General features: G+C 40.5%; 1 long non-coding RNA gene across 2 annotated transcripts; it reads left to right on the top strand.

Annotated features, from left to right (window-relative positions):
- The first annotated feature begins 10,189 nt into the window (after positions 1 to 10,189).
- On the top strand, positions 10,190 to 10,590 carry LOC128605166 (uncharacterized). Of its 2 annotated transcripts, none has more exons than XR_008385489.1 (2): positions 10,190 to 10,203; positions 10,480 to 10,590. It is a non-coding gene; the product is annotated as an uncharacterized LOC128605166 (long non-coding RNA). The 2 variants fall into 2 exon arrangements; XR_008385490.1 differs by lacking the exon at positions 10,190 to 10,203 and adding an exon at positions 10,331 to 10,436.
- Positions 10,591 to 10,892: the final 302 nt, after the last annotated feature.

Genomic DNA, 10,892 nt, shown 5'->3' with positions numbered 1-10,892 from the left:
GGGCTAGAAAGATCTCGGTTCCATCCATCAGTCCGCTGATTTATCTCTTGTCAATTACCATGTTTCGTCGATTCGTGCGCGCGTGAATTATTTATGAGCATGTGACTCCTTCATCTCGGTTTCTTGGTCCGTATATATATTCCGCTGATGTACAACTGAAGCGCTGGACATTTGGGAGTTATTATCTTTCAGTACTTTGTCACATCAACTTAGTACACAGCAAGATAGTAATAATAGTTAGTGCTTAACTATTAACGCTAAGTTTATAGCTACAAATAAGATTAACACCAAGTTGTTGTTTTTTTTTGTTTTTTTACTGATGTGACGCATGAATAATAAACACGCACTTCTCTGTCCGTTTTTTTGTTTGTTTACCTCATCAACCATTTTTTATTTATTTATTTTTTTTAAACATGTCTTGTAGTCAGATTTCTAATCAGACCCGTAAGGGTAAATAGTACGAAGCATCTATAAAAAAAATCGGTGAAAACTGTAGCTAGGCTGTGACAGCAAAGTTTACTCAAGATTTTTTTTTTTACACAAGTTAGCCCCGCCCACTTTACATTATATGGAAAAATCCTGCCAAAATATCGTGAAAGTTGGATTATTCAACCCTACATGTATAGACCAACTTACTGAATTATAACATGATCACAGTCAGTAGGCTATGCTAGATTCCGCTGGCTAGATAGTTTGCTCAGATGCTAATAGACTGTTCAAGTATGAACTAGTTCTAGTTTTGATCAAAGCTGTTTTTTTTACTAGGGATAATCGACATCAGGACTGTAATTTGTAACAGCAAAGATTATGCAAGTTAGCCCCACCCACTTTATATTATATGGCAAAATACGGACAAAATATGGTGAAAGTGGGATTACGTGTATACCTTACAAATATAGACCAATTTACTGCAATATAAAATGACCGCAGTAGGCTACGCTAGATTAGGTTGGCTTTTCTGAAGTGACTGTTACGAGCTTCATACGTTGGAACAATCAACATCAACTATGCGAGTGGTGAGAGCAAAGTTTATGCAAGATTTACTCAAGGTGGCCCCGCCCGCTAGACGAATTCGATAAATGTTGTCCTGCATATTGTGAACAACAACAAAACCACTCTAAGTGAACCTAATTTATACGAACCGTCATGAAATGATTACTACTCGTACACTTTCTTACGACTTGGTATAAAATACAGCCACGCTCGGGCCACTGGGCTCGTACGGATATTCGATCAGGGAAAAATAAAAAATGTGGAGTGAAAATTGCATTCAGCACAACAAGTGAGACATTTCACACCACAGATATACAGGGGACGGCAGTATTCCCATGATTCTTTGCTCGCTCGGTGAATCATTTGCACAGTGTCGCTGTCTGCACCGAGAGAACAGAGGGCTGCTTTGAAGACAAGAGTGTTCCTTTGAAGGCCAGTGTGTGTGTGTGTGTGTGTGTATGGTAGTACGCCAGGTCTCTCCTGGTCAGTACGACTGAGAGAAATACCGTGCATGGAAGTTTGTGTGAGTGAGACTGAGACAGATGAGGTATGACTTATGAGTTGATATTCGGAGATGTTGAATTTGCTCAAACACCGTCACGGCATGTTAATAAGCTCTGGAGTAGTGGCCGAGTGGAGTGTGTGTTTTTGTGTGTGAATGCTCACAGACTTTCTTCTAGTAGGATTTGTATTCTTCTAGCTGATTATTTATTTATTTATTTTTAAGGGCATTGCAGCTCTCAAGCACACAACCTTATTTTTGGCACGAGATAATATCGAACCATGTTTACACTAAAGTTGGCCACTGAGGCACTGGACCTTTTTATTATTATTATTATTATTATTATTATTTATTGAGTAGTTTGTGATCCAATTTCAACTAGACTTAGTCATCAAAATGAAGACGTGATGGACATAGAATTTCCATTTACTTCTGAAAACCCAAACACAATTCAACTCAAAAAAGGAATTTTGTTTCGGAGTCGCGGTAGCTTGCAGCTCAGGTATGAAAATGACACCGTTTAAAGCTGTAAACACTGATCACGTAATATTCATAATAATATTATATAGTACAGTAATCGGATCCCACACTGTACAACCGGATAAGTTCATTTAACTCAAAAAAATTTGAGGAAACTAATTACCTCAACATTTTTTAAGTTGATGAATCAATTTCTTTAAGCCAAATACACTTAAATATAACAAAAATTTAACTCGATTTACTCTATTTAAGTGTGTTTGGCTTAAAGAAATTGATTTATCGACGTAAACATTTTGAGGTAATTAGTCCCCTCAAATCTTTTGAGTTAAATGAACGTATCCGGTTTTACAGTGCATGAAGACCAGTATGTGGTATTTGACATTGGATCATACTGGGTTTTTGGTAGTTTTTTTGTTTCACTCCAGGCTACCAAAATGTAGAAATAAGAAGGGGGGGCGGGGGGGGGGAAAGGTTAGCTTTTGATATTAAGAGCTGGTTGTCATTGTTGGATCAAATGGACTAAAAACAAACGATTGTAGTGAGGAAATTGTTTTATAAAAAGCCTAAAAGACCAATCTTCTGTTGGAGTGGCCAACATTTGTGCGCTCTACCCGACTACTCTTGACTAAAAATAAGACGTATTAGCAGTCCCGCTTTCTTTCGGTGCATGAAAAACTTTATTATTGGCTGCGTACGTACAAATTTGAATAAGGCAGCAAATTTGATGTGTTGGAAGCAGGAAAAATGGGCAAGCGTAAAGATCTGAGCGAGTTTGACAAGAGCCAAGTTGTGATGGCTTGACGGCTGGGTCGGAGCATCTCCAAAGCGACAGGTCGTGTGGGGTATTCCCGGTACGCAGTGGTTACAGTACCTACAGGACCAAAAGAAGGGCAGCCCGTCTAGTCCGATCCAACAGGAGAGCTACTGTAGCACCAATTGCTGAGAATTTGGTTTACCTTTGTTTTACTGGTAATAACATGATTATGGAACTTCTAAATGGATTTCTATGTTTACTACATATTCAGGCCTATTATTTATTTATATATCACAGCGTACAGTATACTTTCTAAGCAGTATTGCGTTTAAAGAAAGGAAGTCAGACACCCGGTACCCAACTTGACCTAGTGAATCTAACCAGTGAACCAAGGGCAGAACGATTTGTTGGTTTTATTAAAAGCAGCTCCCGAGCGGCGTGGTGGGAAAGCGTTCGGCTTGCGGTTAGGAGAGTTTAATCCCGACGACGCCACGAGAACTCGACCTTTCTCGCACAATATCCAACGGCTTCATGTCTCGAAGGAAGCCGTCTCATCCTCCCAGCCTGGTAGAAACCGATCACTTCAGTTTTTTGGCTGGAATTAAGTCCGAAGTAAATACTGAACCAGCTCATGCATGAGGAACAGAACATTAGGGGAGTGCTCTTAGAAGAGTATGATTTACACCAGAGACTCTGCTTGGCTAGTTAGCGGTCTACGAGATGGCGAGTGTGGGGATGCTGATGGTGGTATTAGCATGACGGTTGAAAGCTTTGGAAGCTGATCTGTTTGAGCAGAGCGTACAGGTGAGGAGGTGGACGGACTACAGAGCCTCTGCATCGCTCTCTTTAGGTAGAGGACTGCAGTGAGAACTAATGCTGTCACCCGTCGGTGGTTTTAATGTTATGGCTGATCGGTGCATATTCAGAACCATAAAATCTCAGTTTCTAGAGGATCCACATTTCTGAAATTTTTGACATTCTATTACACAGGAACTTCCCAAAATGTTCATTAATTTTGGATTTGCATTAGTTTTTATATGCAAAAAAAATAAATTAAAAAAAAACAAAACAAACAAACTATATATATATATATATATATATATATATATATATATATATATATATATATATATATATATATATTAAACAGTAGAGAAATGATTTGAAAAAAATATATGTTTGTAATTAAGTTTTTATTAAGTATGCAACTTTTATATGGATATTTAATCAATATTTTAATAATAATAATAATAATAATAATAATATCCTATTATCCTGCAGTATCTTGCCTTAGCTTGACATTCTGCTTTGGATTTCACAAACATTTTCTAATAAGCTGAAGTGTGGATGGCTTTATATCTACTTTTCTCCCCACTCTATTTCTTCCATATAACATTTTGGACATGTGATATGTCGTTACTAGTCTAAAATTAGGACATGGATTTGGTTCGGGTGATGCGAAACGAGCTCCAGAAACTCACAATCCTTCAGTATCAGTTGCCACCATTACCCTGACTGCCCCGATGCCTCTTTATCACTATATATATATATATATATATATATATATATATATATATATATATATATATATATATATATATATATTTATATATATATATAAATGTCTGCTGAACGCCACTGCGAGCAGACTTCCTCATTAAACAGTGACTCAGACACTGTGCTGTCTGGAGCCGGTGTTGTGTTTAAGTGAAGTAAACAGCCTTCATCTCGTTCTCGAGGTCAGCCCGAGTCCACCCTGCCAGTGCCATTATACAGCTCTTGGCTGTCTCCTCTGTGTCTTCTTGGCGTGACCTCATCCACAAGTAAAAGCTTATTAGCATGAAGAGACGGAGCTCGTCCGTCGTGTTATCTGTGCATGCGTGTCTGTTTTATTGTTTTCTGTAATCTTTGAACAGTATGCCTTCATATTTCAAGTTTCATATCTGGTGGATCTAATCATCCACCATCTCTACTGTTTAAATATTAGTGATCAAAGCCGAAAGAAAAACAAACAAACAAAAAAAACAACATAAAATGCCTGTCCTAAATCATTTTAATGTGATTGTGATAAGCGTTACCATTTTCCCTTCATTTAATTTCTCCATGTGGTTTCCCGGAGATTGGTAGAGGAACAACTGTTTTACAACAACTAGCATAGACACTTATATGGCAGACGATCCACATGATTTAACTCTAATAATACGCCAATTACGAAAACGTTCTCGTTTAAGAAAGAAAATCCTCTAACCGTTGTTCTGGAGTTCTAAGATGTTCAATTAGCATTTACGGAAGGAGTCTCCGGTGCCGGTGCTTTGGAGCGCCATGTCTTCAGGATGGAGGATTTCTTATCTCCATAACAATTTTTCTCTTATTAATGTCAAGAAAGGCTGATGAGGAAGTGTGCTGTTATAACATGACGTTTATAGCTGCTATAACGTAAGTGATAAACTAACTGGTTTTACATTACAGCCAGATTAAAGGTATTAAAAGTGTCTTTTTTTTTTTTATAATGGATAAAAGTAATGTTAAGTTATCGTTGTATAATGTCGTCTTCTTCTTCTACACTCGGGGACGTGCGGTCTCTTTTTGGATCGTTCCTGAGCATCGGCGACGTGAGCGAAAGTGAAAAAACATACGTCTTAAATGATCTTGTCTATAACAAGCAACCCACTTGGTTTGATTCTAATAACCCCTCCTATTTTTCCCCCCCGCCCTTCATCCGAGATCGCTCCGTAAGCCGTGACAGCGTGGGCTTGAAAATGTATGGAGTGAGTCTCAAAGCGTGTAATAATGCCACAGCATTTCTGTTCACAAGTCATTGAGCACAAATTTGCATTGTGTTTGCTATCCTTGGCCCTCCGCGTTATTGGTCTGTCAGCCATATATCGCTTACTTAAATCATCTCGTGACATTTCGGAATAGAATAACACTGCCACTGAACCATGACGGTTTAACTGGAGAATTTACCTCACGCCTAACGTTTACAGGCCATGCCGTTATCTGAGACGTATTCACCTGGTAGCCCGTGCTTTTTTTTTTTTTCCTTCCCATTTGGATTTGGTGTACAGTCTCAGAAATGAAAGCATCAAACTGTCATGTTCTTGTCAGTGGGTGTATGTATGTCAATATTATTTACCTGGGAAGGTGAACATGGTCTACCTTTTAAACCTATATGACCATCCAGCGACAGGTAAAAGTACGCTTCATTTCTCCGAGTGTAGATTAACATAGCACCCCGGCTAAACCAGAGTTGAACGCTAGTGGGAAAGATGTCTGAATGCAGGGCTCGGAGCCCATCCGTGCATGATAGAGCCATCTGTTTGAATGGACTGTTAACAGAAAAGGCCTGCTGCTGCTTCTCCTCTCCACCCATAATGCACCGCATGAAGTTTGGCACACGAGATGTCGAATATTACACCACAGCACTGCTGAATTCTCCGTCCTGATTGGTTTTGATTTAGCTGGGTCATTTTCTATAAACACATTATCGTTGTTATGGTAACCGCCTATTCACAGGGACTCGTACGGTACAGTCGACATTATTTAAAGTGTAATTCTCAAGCAGATTAAAAAGCATGTTGAAGTACTTAACAGACGTATGCTGATTACGTTTTATTTAACGTTCATGGAAGGAGTCTCCAGTGTCGGTGCTTTGTAATAGGTTCGCTGACCAGGGAAACGCCTCAAAGCTGAGGAAGAAACGGTGTAATTGTAGGAAATTGCGGTGAAGTAAGAGGAATAAAAGACTCCGGGACGTGCTGGTGGTGTTATTTAAAAAGAATCGGCTTCAGAGCAATAACAGTAACGACGCTTCATTTCCAGCTAGCTAACATGCGCTAATCTGACAGGAAGCTTGAGGGAATGTGTCCCAAAATCTTGTTTAAGCCATATCACCTAGTCAGCATGAGAAATGGCTCAGAGGATTTCTGAGAGGATTATTAATAAATTAGCGTGCTAGCTAGCTAGCTAGATAGCCGAGATAAGCTAACATGAAGACATCTGAGAGAATATTTTCCCGTTTCCAAAGCGTGTCTTTGCGTCCGTGTCGTCCCGCTCGCTGACACGCCCGTCCGTCGCAATCCTCGATGGGTTTGCGAACGCAGAAACCCGATTGCTTACTTCAGCGTTTGTTATTGTCGATGCTCTGTCCTTGGCTTAAATATGTATACACTGACAATTTCCATTTTGTCCATCCTTCTGAGAATTGCAGCTCTCATGCTTGGGATTATCTAAAAATAAACCTGCTCGCTCTCTCTCGCTCTCGCTCCCTCTTTTTTTTTTTTTTCCACTTCCTGTTTGAGGTCATCGGATATGATCAGACTAGAGTGTATCATCCTTGTTGACTAGCTCATGAACTGATCTGGCAAGAGGTGAGTGTTTGTTTGGTGTTTAGCTTTAGAGAAGTCGTGCAGGGTTGAGTACATATTCTGCTACATTAATCCTGTAGGTAATGATGCTTGCCATAGTCTTTCCCTCTGAGTTTGGCACCATGTAGAAGGAGATTTACACAGGAAGGGGACTGGCAAAAATCGCAACAACAATTTGATTTATTTGAAGGTTGGCACAATCACATACTGTTTACACTATTTATACTACTGACAGGTGAGGTGAATAACATTGATTATCACATTACAATGGTACCTGTCAGGGGGTGGGATATATTAGGCAGCAAGTATCCTGTCAGTTCTCGAAGTTGATGCGTTGAGCAGGAAAAATGGGCAGTCATAAGGATCTGAGCAGGTTTGACAGGGGCCAAATTGTGATGGCTAGAGGGCTGAGTCAGAGCATCTTCAAAACGGAAGATGTTCCCAGCATGCAGTGGTTAGTACCTACCAAAAGTGTTCCAAGGAAGGACAACCGGTGAACCGGCGAAAAGGTCATGGGCTCTCAAGGGTCAGTGATGCACGTGGGGAGCGAAGGTAGCCCGTCTGAACCGATCCCACAGAAGAGCAACTACAGCGCAAATTGCTGAAAAAGTTCATACTGGCTATGATAGAAAGGTGTCAGAACACGCAGTGCATCACAGATTGCTGTGTATGGAGTGTGTAGTCACAGACTGGTCTGAGTGCCTATGCCCGTCCCTGTCCACTGCCAAAAGTGCTTACAATACGCATGTGTGCATCAGAACTGGACCATGGAGCAATGGAAGAACGTGGCCTGGTCTGAGGATCGTGCGGACGGCCGGGCGCGTGCGCGTCACTTGTATGGAGAAGACATGGCACTATGGGAAGAAGGCAAGCCAGTGTTCTGCTTGGAAACCTCGGGTCCTGGCATTCATGTGTTTGTTGCTTTGACACGTACCACCTACCTAAATATTGTTGCAGACCGAGTACTTTCCTTCATGGCAATGGTATTCCCTAACGGCAGTGGCGTCTTTCAGCAGCGCCCTGACGCGTTGCAAAAATTGTTCAGGAACGGTTTGAGGAACATGACCAAGAGTTCAAGGTGTTGATTTGGCCTTCAGATTCCCCAGATCTCAATCCGATCGAGCGTCTCTGGGATGTTCTGGACAAGCAAGTGCAATACATGGAGGCCCCACCTTTCAACTTACAGGACTTAAAGGATCTGCTGTTAATATCTTGGTGCCAGATCCCACAGTACGCCTTCAGAGGTCTTGTCGAGTCCATGGCTCGACGGGCAGGCACAAGCGGGACTACACAATATTAGGCAGCTGTATGTTTATGGTTGAAGTCTTTAGCTGCTGCAAAACCTGTGATGTGCATCATAAATGTGGCTGGAAACTGACACTTATTTTCTCTTTAACGTTCTCTCTTCTCATGTCCACCATCTCTCTTACACTCCTCCTCCTCCTCCTCCTCTCGTTCGGTCTCAAGGAACGCAACAATGATGAAGCATACAATAAGTGCTGTATCAGTAACTTCTCTGCGTATTTTTTTTTCCCCCTCAAGTCCTCTTACCTCAGTATAATGACTTCTTGTTATCTCCAGATAACAACGTTGTTTTTCTGAAGCTCAGATCAGCAGCCCGAGCCATGTACATGAATAAGACTATGAGTTCATAATGGCTAGATAATGAAGGAACAGTTTCTGGGTGGTTCGTTCCACAACGAGGTGATGGCTGAGAGAATTAAATCGTTGTTATCTCACTAAGTTCTATTATCAGGCAATGATTTAAAAGGATGTTAGATGTTAGCGCTTTAGGGATGTTATGTGCTTCTTTCGGCCAGAGCTAATCTTTCAGTCCAGAAAACGATTTCGTCTTGAGATCAGAAGAAAAACAAGTCGGAGAATCTCTAAAAAAAAAAAAACAAATATCGTCAATTCTATAAGTCCCAAGCAATATATTAAATACTGTATATAAAATATTCAAAATGCCCATATTGTGTATGATTAGCTCCGCCCACTTCCCAGTGAACAGGTATGAATTGTAATAATGTAAATACGTGTAAAATATATTTTCCCCCCATGTCTAAGATATATTAGACTCAGGACACCATTGATGTTTCATATTCCAAACATTCCACATGTTGCTGTGACATAATCCGGACTTGCTTAGGGGGAAAATAATAATAATAATAATAATAATAAAGTCATTCTAACGCTATACACTCTTCATCTCGAGTAGTTTACAAGTCAGAGAAATCAGACATCTGGGATGGATTTCAATCACAGCACTGGGAAATCATTCATTTGTAATGGAAGTCTGAAAAGTGGTCATGAATATATAACGAGAGGGGCATAAATCAAATCTCGGTGCCGCTACGTGTGCGCATGTTGGTGCCTTTTCAATCAGTGCAGTCTTAAGGGCCGTAATCTTTGATATTCACAGTACCCAGATGTGGAGGAGGGGGGAACAAACCCCAGGATGACGATCCAGGAGAGAGAACTGCTCTGTTTATTGAGATGGGTTGAATAGTGCGTGGTCCTGTGGGTGTGACGCTCACTCCCCAGGACTCTGATTTTCATACCGCAGCAACGCTCTGAGTGATGAAATGTGGTGTAACTGAGGCCTGCTAAACGGGAATGACAGCTAAACATGGTGAGGCTATGCAGATTATGCGTCACAGGCGACGCACTGACGTGTAAGTAACGTGTGTAAGTGTTGACGTTTACTCATCTGTCAGACGCTTTTGTTCAGAGCCCCTCAGCAGAGAGGCAGAATGAAATCATGCAGGATAAGCAGGTGAGTGTTAACAGCTCTGGAGATGAACAGCGGTGCTGTGACAGACAGGATGTTCCGCTCACGAGCACTGTACCTTAACTCTGAGTTCTCACTGCATCACAACTGCTGACACGCATCGGGGGATGGATGGGCATATAATAGATAGATAGATAGATAGATAGATAGATAGATGGATGGATGGATGGACGGTTAGGTAGATAGCTTTTGATGGATCAATAGATAGATAGATAGATACACTAGCTAGATAGAAGATGGATGGATAGATATATAGATAGAAGATGGATGGGTGGATAGATAGATAATTGGATAGATAGATAGGTGGACAGATACAGTAGATAGATCAAAGATGAATGGGTGGATATATAGATAGATGGATAGAAGGTGGATAGATAGAAGGTGGATGGATGGATAGATAGATAGATAGATAGATAGATAGATAGATACAGTAGGTAGGTAGGTAGATAGATAGATAGATAGAGTAGATAGATAAAACATGGATGGGTGGATATATAGATAGATGGATAGAAGGTGGATAGATAGAAGGTGGGTGGATAGATAGATACTGTAGATAGATAGATAGAATATGGATGGGTGGATAGATAGATAGATAGATAGATAAAAGATGAATGGGTGGATAGGTAGATATGGATAGATAGATAGATGGATAGAAGGTGGATAGATAGAAGGTGGGTGGATAGATAGATACTGTAGATAGATAGATAGAATATGGATGGGTGGATAGATAGATGGATAATTGGATAGATAGATAGGTGGACAGATACAGTAGATAGATAAAAGATGAATGGGTGGATAGGTAGATATATAAATGGATAGAAGGTGGATAGATAGATGGGTGGATGATGGATGGATGGATAGATGGATAGATAGATAGATAGAAGATGGATGGATAGATAGATAGATGGGTGGATAGATATCTATATAGATAGATGGATACAAGGTGGATGGATGGATAGATATATAGATAGAAGATAGATGGATAATTGGATAGATAGATAGGTG

Source organism: Ictalurus furcatus, chromosome 3 (assembly GCF_023375685.1).
Source record: "Ictalurus furcatus strain D&B chromosome 3, Billie_1.0, whole genome shotgun sequence".
NCBI lineage: Eukaryota > Metazoa > Chordata > Actinopteri > Siluriformes > Ictaluridae > Ictalurus > Ictalurus furcatus.
This window is presented reverse-complemented; position numbering and strand designations above follow the sequence as displayed.